The sequence below is a fragment of the Struthio camelus genome, chromosome 1, assembly GCF_040807025.1.
Source record: "Struthio camelus isolate bStrCam1 chromosome 1, bStrCam1.hap1, whole genome shotgun sequence".
Taxonomy (NCBI): domain Eukaryota; kingdom Metazoa; phylum Chordata; class Aves; order Struthioniformes; family Struthionidae; genus Struthio; species Struthio camelus.
In genome coordinates, this window is record NC_090942.1 from 172799394 (window position 1) to 172810466 (window position 11073).

The following is an 11073-nucleotide window of genomic DNA, read 5'->3' on the forward strand; positions in this document are numbered from 1 at the left end:
CAGTAGTGGCACCTTCCTGTATCCTGTGAATGAACTTTAAAGGGATTATCTTAGATTAATATGCATGTCTGAGTGTAGAAGTTCACGGCTGGATTTAATGAATTCCATTTAAAGTGTCATTTTTAAGTGAAGCACAGTACTATAGATGAAATATATTCCAATTGTTTAGAATAACATGAGTAATCTGTCAAGCCAAATAACATGCAATAACAATGGAAAAAGTGGCTATGTCATGTCTCTTGCACAGCAAGCAGGGAAAATCACTTTCATGTAATGTCTGCTGAACTACTGAAGCCTATTCAGCACAAATCTTCTGTTGTGACAAAAGCCAATAGTTTTGTTAACTTCCTGAGACTTCCTTTTCAATACATCTTTAGTACCTCCCACTTATGTGACCCCGCAGTGCATGTAGCTTTTTTCAGATACAATAGTGGGAAGTCACGTCCTTGCATTGGTCCACAGCTGTCTTGAAACTTGATAGGCAATGCTGATGGCTGCCGTTCATAAAGCCTTGTCCTCATTTACCAAAGCTTTTCTAGGAAAAAAAAAGAAAAAAAAAAGACGTAATCCTACATAAAAATCCCTTTCTAGTTTAACATTATTGATCAATACACTGTTCTTGTCATGCTGCCTTCCTCCAGAATTGGTGTAGGCTGGAAATAAGTTCACTGCTGCGTAATAAGTAATGTTTAGCGATACCTCAGGCTATTCAGTGCTAATTATGCTGTGCTGACACGTAGCATAAGTAGTAGCAGGTACCACTCGCTGACATATTGAGCTTGCTAACAGTTGCGATATCAGGAGAGCCAACTTGCTATATCTTAATTGAACCCACTATGATGCTTCTAGGAGAGGTAGCTGATTTATTGTTGCCAGCTTGTATTACTGAAAAATTGATACGTTATCAGTCACTAATATCACTACTGTTTGGGTATATATAAACATAAAGATAGCAGACAGTGTTTAGCAATGTTTTTTTTCTTCTAGTTGCACAGGGAGCTCACCAACTTTGAGTGGCACTAATATAGCATTAGTTAACTATGCATTATCTAATCCCAAGGGTTAAATAAAACTTGACCACTGGCGTTACAGGAGTTTTAAAAGAGGAATTTGTGTGATCATATTGGTCATACCGGTGGTCAGTGATATAAGTGGTACAGCTTTTATCAGTGTGCACCATCGGTGACTCTATCATGGGAATGCAATGTAAAACTGCAAGCTTCACTGCTGTATAAAGCACTTCTCTTATTCTGCCTGAACTTTGCTAGCTAAGAGTCTGTACTTTTTTATTTTTCTACAGAGCCTTGGCTGGTATCTTAACTGGCACAAATGTGCTCTCTCCAGGAGATTTTAATTTGAAGGTAGCTGATTCAGCTGCAGTTTTAATCACTAGTGTATCCACTGATGTTCATTTTTCTCTGTTAGCGGTGTTTTCTTGTGCTGCTGAATACTTCAATGTCATTTTTCATGTTGACTTATTACTGGATTCTTTATCATACAAGGCAAGGGCAACAGATAATTGGCCATGTATCAGGGCCCTCAGGAACAGTGTTCAGAAAATACAGCAAGAGTTAAATGAACTAGCTTGCTATTCTTAATCTGCAGCATTTCTAGCTCTGTGAAATTAATTCAGCACATGTGCTTTGCAGTTATTATTCCATTCATGCTCCTTAGAACACTATTTCACAATGCAACAATTATTTGAAATAAAAAATGAGTGCCTAAGTAAGTTCAGACAATAACATTTGAAGGTTTTTGCTTTGGTAAAAGACTTTTTGGCTATTGCAGTCCTCTAATTCTTTGGTTTCTTTGGTATTCCACTTTGCATGAATGATGAGCTAACAGGAGGTTTTACACATGAGGCTGAGGCTGGAAAGGATTTGATCACACATACCAATATCTTTGCTCTCATAAATCTCTTGTTACCCTGTGTCTGCCAACCGCATAGCTCTCTCAAAATTAGTACAGCTTATAGTGAAAGTTACTGCTTTGCATAGCAGGATATGACACTATTATTTTTCTTCTATCAAAAGTACACTACAATGTGCTCATTATTTAAAAAACCAAATAACTTCCATTCCAGGCCCTCTGCCATGATTCGACTCTAATCCTCAGGCAGCGAGTGTGGCCGCTCTCATACATAACTGTGAAGAATAAACCAAGCAAGAGCACATGCTTCAAGCTCTGTGACTAGGAGTGTTATTTAGTTTTGCAGTCTCACAGTAGGCAAGGTTCCCTAAGCTATTTATCTTTGAATGACTGGTAACCCATTTTCTTACTCATGTGCTTAAATATTAATGTAGTTATTCATTTCATATGATTTTAGAAAAAAATTCCCATACATTATAGTTGAGAATTTTTGTTGTTGTTTTCCTTCTTTGTTGCAATATAAGCAGTGTGCCAGTCAATTTATTTTCATTTAAACAAGCCGGATAGTCCACTAAAAGATGTTTTGAGCTGAACATTATCATTTAAAGTGAATCAATATTTTTCTGCTTGCATGGAACTGATTAGATTAGTAGATTATTTTGTAAGTCACAAATAAATTCTCTATTCTGTTTTTATTTGCCAGAATAAACATGTAGTATATAAATATATGCCATGCCACGAGGAGAGATATATACAGTCTAGAGAAGGTGGTGACATTTTTCTCTATACTGTAAAGAAAACACTCCTACATTCAAGGCTAATGTCTTATAAACTGTTTACATTGAAATGAAGTTTTATTAAAAAAGAGTTACAGTAGTTAACTCAAATGCTACTTATTTGAAAAAAAAAAAACTTGTTAAAATAGAATACTGAATAAGATAAAATTTGACATAACATACTAATGTGCAAGTTAATTGCACTTAACTTATCAAGATAAAAATGTTGTATCCAGACTAGCTATTTCAACTGCGTCTATGTGTGTGAGATATAAAAAAGCTGGAGCTTATCCACGAAAGTCATGAGCAACAATGGCTGTAGGCTAAATCAATAACTTTATAATATTTAACTGGATTTTTATTTAAACAATGTGAATAGTGTTATCTTTGCAACAGTTTAATGAGGACAATTGTTCGTCAGTAGTACTGAAGTCAAAGCATCAGAGAAAGAGAAGGATGTGAAATGCACAGTCTATGATAAAAATTTCCTAGGGAATGAATATCCTTTTACACAGCTAAAATCAAATTGCTTTCTGTTATTTTCTAATCTTAGAACACAACTTCAAAATTTGATCCCTTCAGGTTTTGAAAGACGGTATCCATATATCTGTTTCAGATATTTGGAATCCAGGCATGTCATTCTCATATGCAATTAATTTTATCCTTTTTCAAGTGTATTCTTAAGTCCATTCAAGACAGTAGTTGTCCTGTTTTAATAGATTTCTTTAGACTTTGAATCAGACCCTTTCTGAATAGTGGCTCTAAAATGGTTATTTAGGGAATAAAGAATGAGTCAGTGAGCAAAGGAGGTCTCAGTCAACAAATAAATGGGTAAAGGATAATAAATGTTGTAATACAGTCCCTGTTACCCCTAGGCTTCATGTATCTAAACAGCATGACAAACAGCCTTCAGTGTCACCAAAAGGCCTGAGGCAGATAACTTTGCATCCCAAATCCCTTCCTTGCTTATCCCCTTCCTAACCTGTGTGGTTCAACAGCGAGCCACTCAGTTAGATGTTGGATACTCCTGAGGGTGTGCTGTGGAGCTGAGACACTTGCTGAGTTTCCCAGAGCCCCAGGTTGTATAGGTGTAGTTAAATATCTTGGATAAAGAATGCCTTGGAGTTATCCAGTCATCTGAAATCACATGCAAGTCAAATCAGATTAGACAAAACTCAAATACAAACTCAAGCCTTTATTCATAACTCCAAAAATATATGCTCTATCTAAACAAGTTTACAGAAGAAATAGGTGAGGAAAGCAAATATTGCTAATTATTTACATGATGACTACATCAGAAAAGTCTGCCTTTTCCTCATTTGCTTCTCTTGCTTTTCCTCTTCTGACAAGATAAGGTTTCAGCTTTTTTTTATACCTTCTCTCACCTTTTGAGAGAACACCAGCTCTTAACAGGCAGCTCCACTTACAAAGTACTGCAGCGAATCTCAGCTAGTTTCACCTTGCTGCTGTTGGACTGTCCATCTGTGTCAACAGAAGAAAGGGCCTTTTAGATTTTTGTCTTTTAAGAGGATAAAGAGCTGTAGAGATAGACCAGTATTTGGGAGAATAGAGATAGAAAAAGGAGTGAAAGATATACCGTGAAAGTATCTCTTCCCAGTAAAGAATGAAGTTAGCATTTCTGGAATACTTCGTCGATTTTTTGGACATTAAACCCACTTTTCAAATGAGGTACTGTTCACGGTTCCAATTTCTTTTTTGCAAATTAAACTAAGTAGAAAAAAGCAATATTTAATCCCAAACTAGTCCCCGCTTCAAGGACATTAAGCTTCACAGATGGAAAGAGAGAAAGAAAGAAAGAAGCCAGTAAGTCCTGAGGAAAGTCAAAAAGAGCCCAATTTGCAATGTGTTGAGAATTCTGAGAGCAGCTGAGCAGCATTCTTATCTCTCATTGAACATACAAGTTTATGTGAAATCTCAGAACATGAGAGGATTGAACCAAAAGACACAAAAGAAGAATTAGGAAAAAGAACAATTTATTCAAAATAGAAGAAAAATTCAATTTTCAACTTTTACCTTATCCTTTTAATTGGTCCTATCTTCCATAGCAGAAGGAGGTATTGCACAAACCCTATAAAACTATTCCTATATACTTTTTAAAATTTAAAATTAATGAATCATAATTGTGCTGCAGTAATCCACTTTAGGACATGATTGACACTTCAAAGCTATGTTCTGATTAATTATTTGGGCCTTTGGATTATATTATAGCTATTCATCAACTTTCAGCAATGAGTCTTTGGGACCTAATCACTAAAAATGTCATGAAAATCCTATAGCTATGGTGAATAAAAGAAATGGATGCAGTGAGTAATAATTGCTTCCTCTGCTTGGATCCTTCCTATCTCTGTACTTAGCTTGCAGCAAACAACATAATTCTTTCTAACTACAGTTCCATTTTTCCATGTTGCTTCTCTGTCTCCTGAGCCTTCAAATTTTCTATGACCTGTATGTGTTACAAATCTCTGTGCAGATCAACAAAAAGAACGAGTGACTGTACATTTTTTTCCATATGCAGATCTATGCCAAGACCTATGAAGTAATGCTTTTGCTGTCATTCATTTTTTTGATTTGAGTCTTTCTCACAGTTCATCAAGATTCACTCCCGTGCTTCCACTTTGTATTTTATATCCTACTCATGTAGCTTCCTACACTGGTGCTGGAACTCAATCTAGGTGAAACTCTGATATGCTACATGTAATTCACTGCGTTGCAAGGACAATGCAATTCCCACAAGAACAGTTGATAACAAAATACTTTTAAGGTTTACAAAATAGTCCTATGGATATCAAGAACTAAGTGGAGACCGTTTTCTATAGATAAGGTGGAATGCATTAGACTAGACTATATATACAAGTTTTATCTAAGAATGATATCCAGTTGAACTTGCTGTTACATATTTCCCTTTGCACCATTCTTCTGTTAATGGTGAAGACTAACCTGCTTAATAGTTGCTGTAGACTACAGCTCTTCGATGAGTCAGGAACTCAGTGCACAGGAACAGTGACCTGAATGCCAGATTGCCATCTGTAGGAACATGAGGAATACAATTTCTTTTTGCAGCTGAAGAAGCAGTGATTTTTAGTGCTAAGTTATCATACAGATTATAAATTCTGTGTGCTTTTAAGTAACAATATAAACTTTCTTTCATAAAGTATAAATGGACAAAACTTAAACAGGGAGCAACTCCCATTCGATCTGTTTGCTCTAGGCCTTTACGTCATGTAGTATGGGAAAATGCAGAGGAATGTCAAGGAGATCGGCGATGGAAGCTAACCAGACTGTTCCGTGGGAAAAGGAGCATCAACAGGGCATGTTGACCCATAGTCACGTGGCTGAGCCCATGCCAGTGTGGCACTGCACCTGGGCTTTGAATCGGAAGCAGTGATGAGCTCAATATGCTTGCTGCGCATGGGTGTAGTCCATGAAAACCTCACATAGTGCCCCCCTCCCCCCCCCCCGGCATTCCTCACCCTGGATCAACACTCAGCGGTGCCAGGGACTCTCCCGCTCCATTATTGCCTCGATCGGGAAATCGCTGGGGAACTCCCGCTCAGACACAGAGGTAATAAACACTCAGTATCGACCCTATTGTGCTGTGTGTTTGCGTATCAGTCCCTGCCAGGAGTCCAGACGGTGCCTCCATCTTACCTTTACACATCTCAAAATAGAAATTTAAACTTTTTACACTAGTTTTTCAATAAAACATATTGGGGGAGGAGTTGAAGAGAATTTGCCCTCATGTTCAAGAAGTGTTTCTTTTCCAAAGGTGAGACTTTTTTTGAAATTGCCTCATGTCTCTATAGAAATACAGTAACTCCATACAAATGTAAATATTGATATAATAATTCATACGTAAATGTATCTGTAACCCCATAGGTGACTTTTAATAGTAAGTGAAAGGCCCAGACTAGACAGAGGCATTTAGCCAGATGAGAAACCATAAATAAAGGGAAAAGAGTTGCAGGGGGAAAAAAAATCATGCAGTTATGCAATGCAGATACCTTCCTGGATGACAGTATAGAAGGCTGAGGAAAATTCCCTGCATGTTTATCAGTGGGAATGTTTAGCACCATATGCTGATGAAAGGTACAAGCCCTTTAAGCACTCAACACTTAGCTCCAGACAGAAGTCAATTATTTTTGCTTCTTTTTTTCTACAAGAATATAAGTAGGGGTAGAGGCAGGTGGAGGGCATTCAGAATTCAAGAAAATACTTGGAAAATGGAAAGTTGCTCTGAACCCTGAATCTCTAGATCTAAAACTGACCATACAACTCAGGAAAAGTATGTAGAGCAAAGACAGCAGTATCTGGTAGCTAAATTTTAACTGAAATCATTTTATGTTTGCTTCATATATAAACTTTCTTGATCTAACTTGTAACTAACAGTGGGACTAATTTAATCCACCTTTAGATATCTACCATGCAGGTGCCTACACAAGAGCTAATATTTCTACCATCCCCTTATAATCAATAGAGTGAGACAAACACAAGTGAGGAACAATTTAGCTAATCCTATTGGAAAAGTCTAAAGCAAGTCAGAGGAATTGTTCTCTAGAAATGCCTGTTTTTTTGTGGAGAATAAGCAGAGCCTACTGTAATAATAGATACTTACTGCACGCATCAAAATTGATTTGAGATGCGTGCCATAGTAAAGGTCTTGCTAAATAAAACTTTTTTGTTTGTTTTATTATTAGACCTATTTGGTACCTGTAGAGATCAGTACCTGTTTACATAATCCAAGGAACTAGAGAATATCACCTGCCTGCTTGCAATGTGCAGTCATATGCTAAATGTATCACATTCACACTTCATCCCAACCATGCCTCTTTTCAAAGCTTAGTGGATGGCAGAGACCATGGAGACACTCTGGACAAATTCTGCTAGAATATTTCCTATTTCATGTGCTATGTTTCTTGACTGGTAACGTAAAATAGCAGTGCAGGACCATCATTAGCCAGCTCCTGTGATGTCAGGAGTAAGAATATGAAAGGAGGTAGACAGTAATCCCAGACATTCTTATTATGTCTAGATTTAGAGAGAAATCAGCTGACAGAAAGCTACTGATTAGTCTTGAAGATGTAGGATCAAGAGATTCAAGCTCACTGTAATGATGTGATGTTTCAACGACTGTATGAGAAACTGTCTCAGTTTTTCGTAACAGGAGCAACACTGTTGATAGATAAAATTTTCCAAAAATGCTCAGCTCAGTTTAATTCTTCTCTCTCTGCTTCCTTTTACAATGGTGTTAAATAGTTAATTGATCTTAACTGAAGAAGATTCAATCAATACTGAAAATTTCTGAAAACTAAGGCCTTTGTTTCTCAAATAATGGTATAAACCCTCCTTAAATTACCAATTTGTCTGAGAGCCAGGAACATCTCATCATCTTTATTAATTTCTTCTTTGTCTAATCAATATGTAATTGCAGTAACCTAGTTAGTATTTTATACTATGTATTGAAAAATTATATTAGTCTGCGATTCTTGGAACTAATTCTTTTAACCTTACTTTGTTGTTTTTTGGAAATTATCCTAGTGCATTCATCCCTGCAGGTAGACATCACTGCCAGTTTCTTTCTTTCTTTCTTTTTCTTTCTTTCTTTCTTTCTTTCTTTCCTTCTCTCTCTCTCTTTCTCTCTTTCTTTCTTGTTAAATTACATGAGAGAAAATTTTAATCTGAAGCCCAGATCTAGGAAGTATCTAAGTCTTTAAACCACAGCAGCTGCAAGAAGCGGGTAGAAGCCAGAATCAACAAATCATACAACATTCTGCTCGTACTTCTCCTTTACATTTCTATAAGTAACAATTCTTCATCATTCAGCTGGCTGGGAGGGAGAGCTGATTTGGGCTGCTGAATAAAAGAGCTTTGTTCAGATCAGGAAATCTGGTATGGTAACTCTACTGTAAGATCTTCACAGCAGAAAGAGTCATTAGGAAGCAAATTTGTTTTGTATAAATGCCCTGTGAAACATATGCAATGCTGTCTTACTGTAGTCTTTTTTCAGAGCAAAGAGAAAATTTCCCTCTAAATCTAGATATGGTAAAAATGCCTCTCTACCTCCATTCATATTCTAACTCCTAACATGGTTAGGAGTTACAAGATGGAGGTTACAGGCTGGGGGTTGACCTGCTGGAAAGCAACTCTGCAGAGAAGGCCCTGGGAGTGCTGGTGGACAACAAGTTGACCATGGACCAGCACTGTGTCCCTGCGGCCAGGAGGGCCAAGGGTATCCTGGGGTGCATGAGGAAGAGTGTTGCCAGTAGGTCAAGGGAGGTGATCCTCCCTCTCTCCTCAGCCCTCGTGAGGCCTCACCTGGAGTGCTGTGTCCAGTTCTGGACTCCCCAGTATGAGAGAGACATGTCACTACTGGAGAGAGTCCAGCGGAGGGCTACAAAGATGCTGAGGGGACTGGAGCATCTCTTGTATGAAGAAAGGCTGAGGTGGCTGGGCCTGTTCAGCCTGGAGAAGAGAAGTCTCAAGGGGGATCTCACCAATGTGTACAAGTATGTGAAAGGAGGGTGTCCAGAGGATAGGGTCAGACTCTTCTCCATGGTGCCCAGCAACAGGACAAGTGGCAACGGGCACAAACTGAAACACAGGAAGTTCCCTCTGAACATGAGGAAAAACTCTGCTGTGAGGGTGACTGAGCAGTGGACCAGGTCGCCCAGAGAGGTAGTGGAGTGTCCTTCGCTGGAGATATTGAAAACCTGCCTGGACATGATCCTGCGCGATGTGTTCTAGATGACCCTACTTGATCAGGAGGGTTGAACTAGATGATCTCCAGAGGTCCCTTCCAACCTTGGCCATTCTGTGATTCTGTAAACATCACAGGAGCTGGCTAATGATGGTCCTGCACTGCTATTTTACGTTACCAGTCAAGAAACATAGCACATGAAATAGGAAATATTCTAGCAGAATTTGTCCAGAGTGTCTCCATGGTCTCTGCCATCCACTAAGCTTTGAAAAGAGGCATGGTTGGGATGAAGTGTGAATGTGATACATTTAGCATATGACTGCACATTGCAAGCAGGCATTTTCAGAGTAAAGAAAAATAAAAAAAATATACCTTGTCTCATTTAAAATATTAATTATACTCTCTAAGATACATTAGGCTGTGGCACTTCAGAGTCTCAGTAGTGTTTCAAATAAAGCTGTAGGGAAATTCTAGTGAAAATACTTGAGATTGTGTAATTCTTTGTATGCTTGGTTTATGTCAATTTAAAGGGTCTTCTTCAGAACTGGATAATCAAGTCTCTTAACATTTACAACTTTTTCAGGTATTCCCAGTTTAGACTCTGTAAATGGCTTTTCAGTTTGGGATATTTTGATGGCTGTATTTAGATGCCTCCAGAAGCGTAGTTTCTTTTTATGGATTCATTCCTTTGGGTGAGTTTATGGAGCTGTGCAGATTTGAAATTTTGTGGAAATAGTATGAAATGTGTTTTCCTTTGCAATGTTATTTTTTCAGAACGGGAGAAGGGGCATGATCTTTACTCTTCCATCACATGTTTTGTAATCATCTCACTATCAGCAACAGTAGCAATAGCAACAGCCATAGTGATAGCCATGCACTCACAAGTTCAAGGGACACCTTGCATCTACTCCTACCAAAACCAGATGTTGTCTTCTCATATCCTAGTAGGAAAAAAAAGTAGCATATTTACAGAGAAGCAGAAGCATAACAGAGTCTTCTTACATTGACCTTTGTAGTTCCTAATCTTGAAAATAAATAAATAAATAAATAAATAAGCTGTCAGGTTCAATTTTTAAAAATTTTACAGAATAGGCATAGTAAATGTCTTATATGGCTACAAACCTTTAAACATTTGTTTTTGACATATTTTATCTTTTCTTCTTCCAATGTTATCTCTTTCAATGCTAGATTTAGTCTGTTGGATCTGGTTTTCCTTAGCAATACCCAATTTTTGAATTCTTTTATTTATCATCAAACTCTCTTCTTATCAAAGATGGTGAGTATAAACTGTTCCTAGTGTTACTAATTTATAGCAATGTTTGGTACATAATTCTAGAGATATACAAATTCTTCCTTTCACACCAAATAATATAAGAAACAAGTGGTAAGCATGCATTGTTATCAATTCTTTTCCTCTTAGAAGTGATTTCAACTGCCTAATGCCATTAGACATGGAGCACTGCATGTACTTAGGAATGACCTATGGCAGTGGTTTTACAACATCAGTGACAGGTAGATTAGTAGGCCATCACATTCCAGTACAAAACAATTCATTTTAGTAAAATAAACCGTTTGCAAAACTTATGGTTTGATTCTACAACCATCATGTATACAGTGCAAAGGACTTTATATCCATTTTTTGTATTGAAAGTAGCACTATTTCTGACAAAATCATTTTTCATGAAAAGGAAAATATTATCAACCTGCCTTTTC

At 37.5% G+C, this 11073-nt stretch overlaps 1 long non-coding RNA gene across 2 annotated transcripts; it reads right to left on the minus strand.

Annotated features, from left to right (window-relative positions):
* Positions 1-230: 230 nt before the first annotated feature.
* Positions 231-10291, minus strand: LOC104147639 (uncharacterized). 2 transcript variants are annotated; one of them, XR_694931.2, is made up of 4 exons: positions 10243-10291; positions 5604-5690; positions 4031-4127; positions 231-535 (listed from the first exon to the last, which is right to left on the minus strand). It is a non-coding gene; the product is annotated as an uncharacterized lncRNA (long non-coding RNA). The 2 variants fall into 2 exon arrangements; XR_694932.1 differs by lacking the exon at positions 231-535 and adding an exon at positions 3692-3782.
* Between the last annotated feature and the right edge of the window lie 782 nt (positions 10292-11073).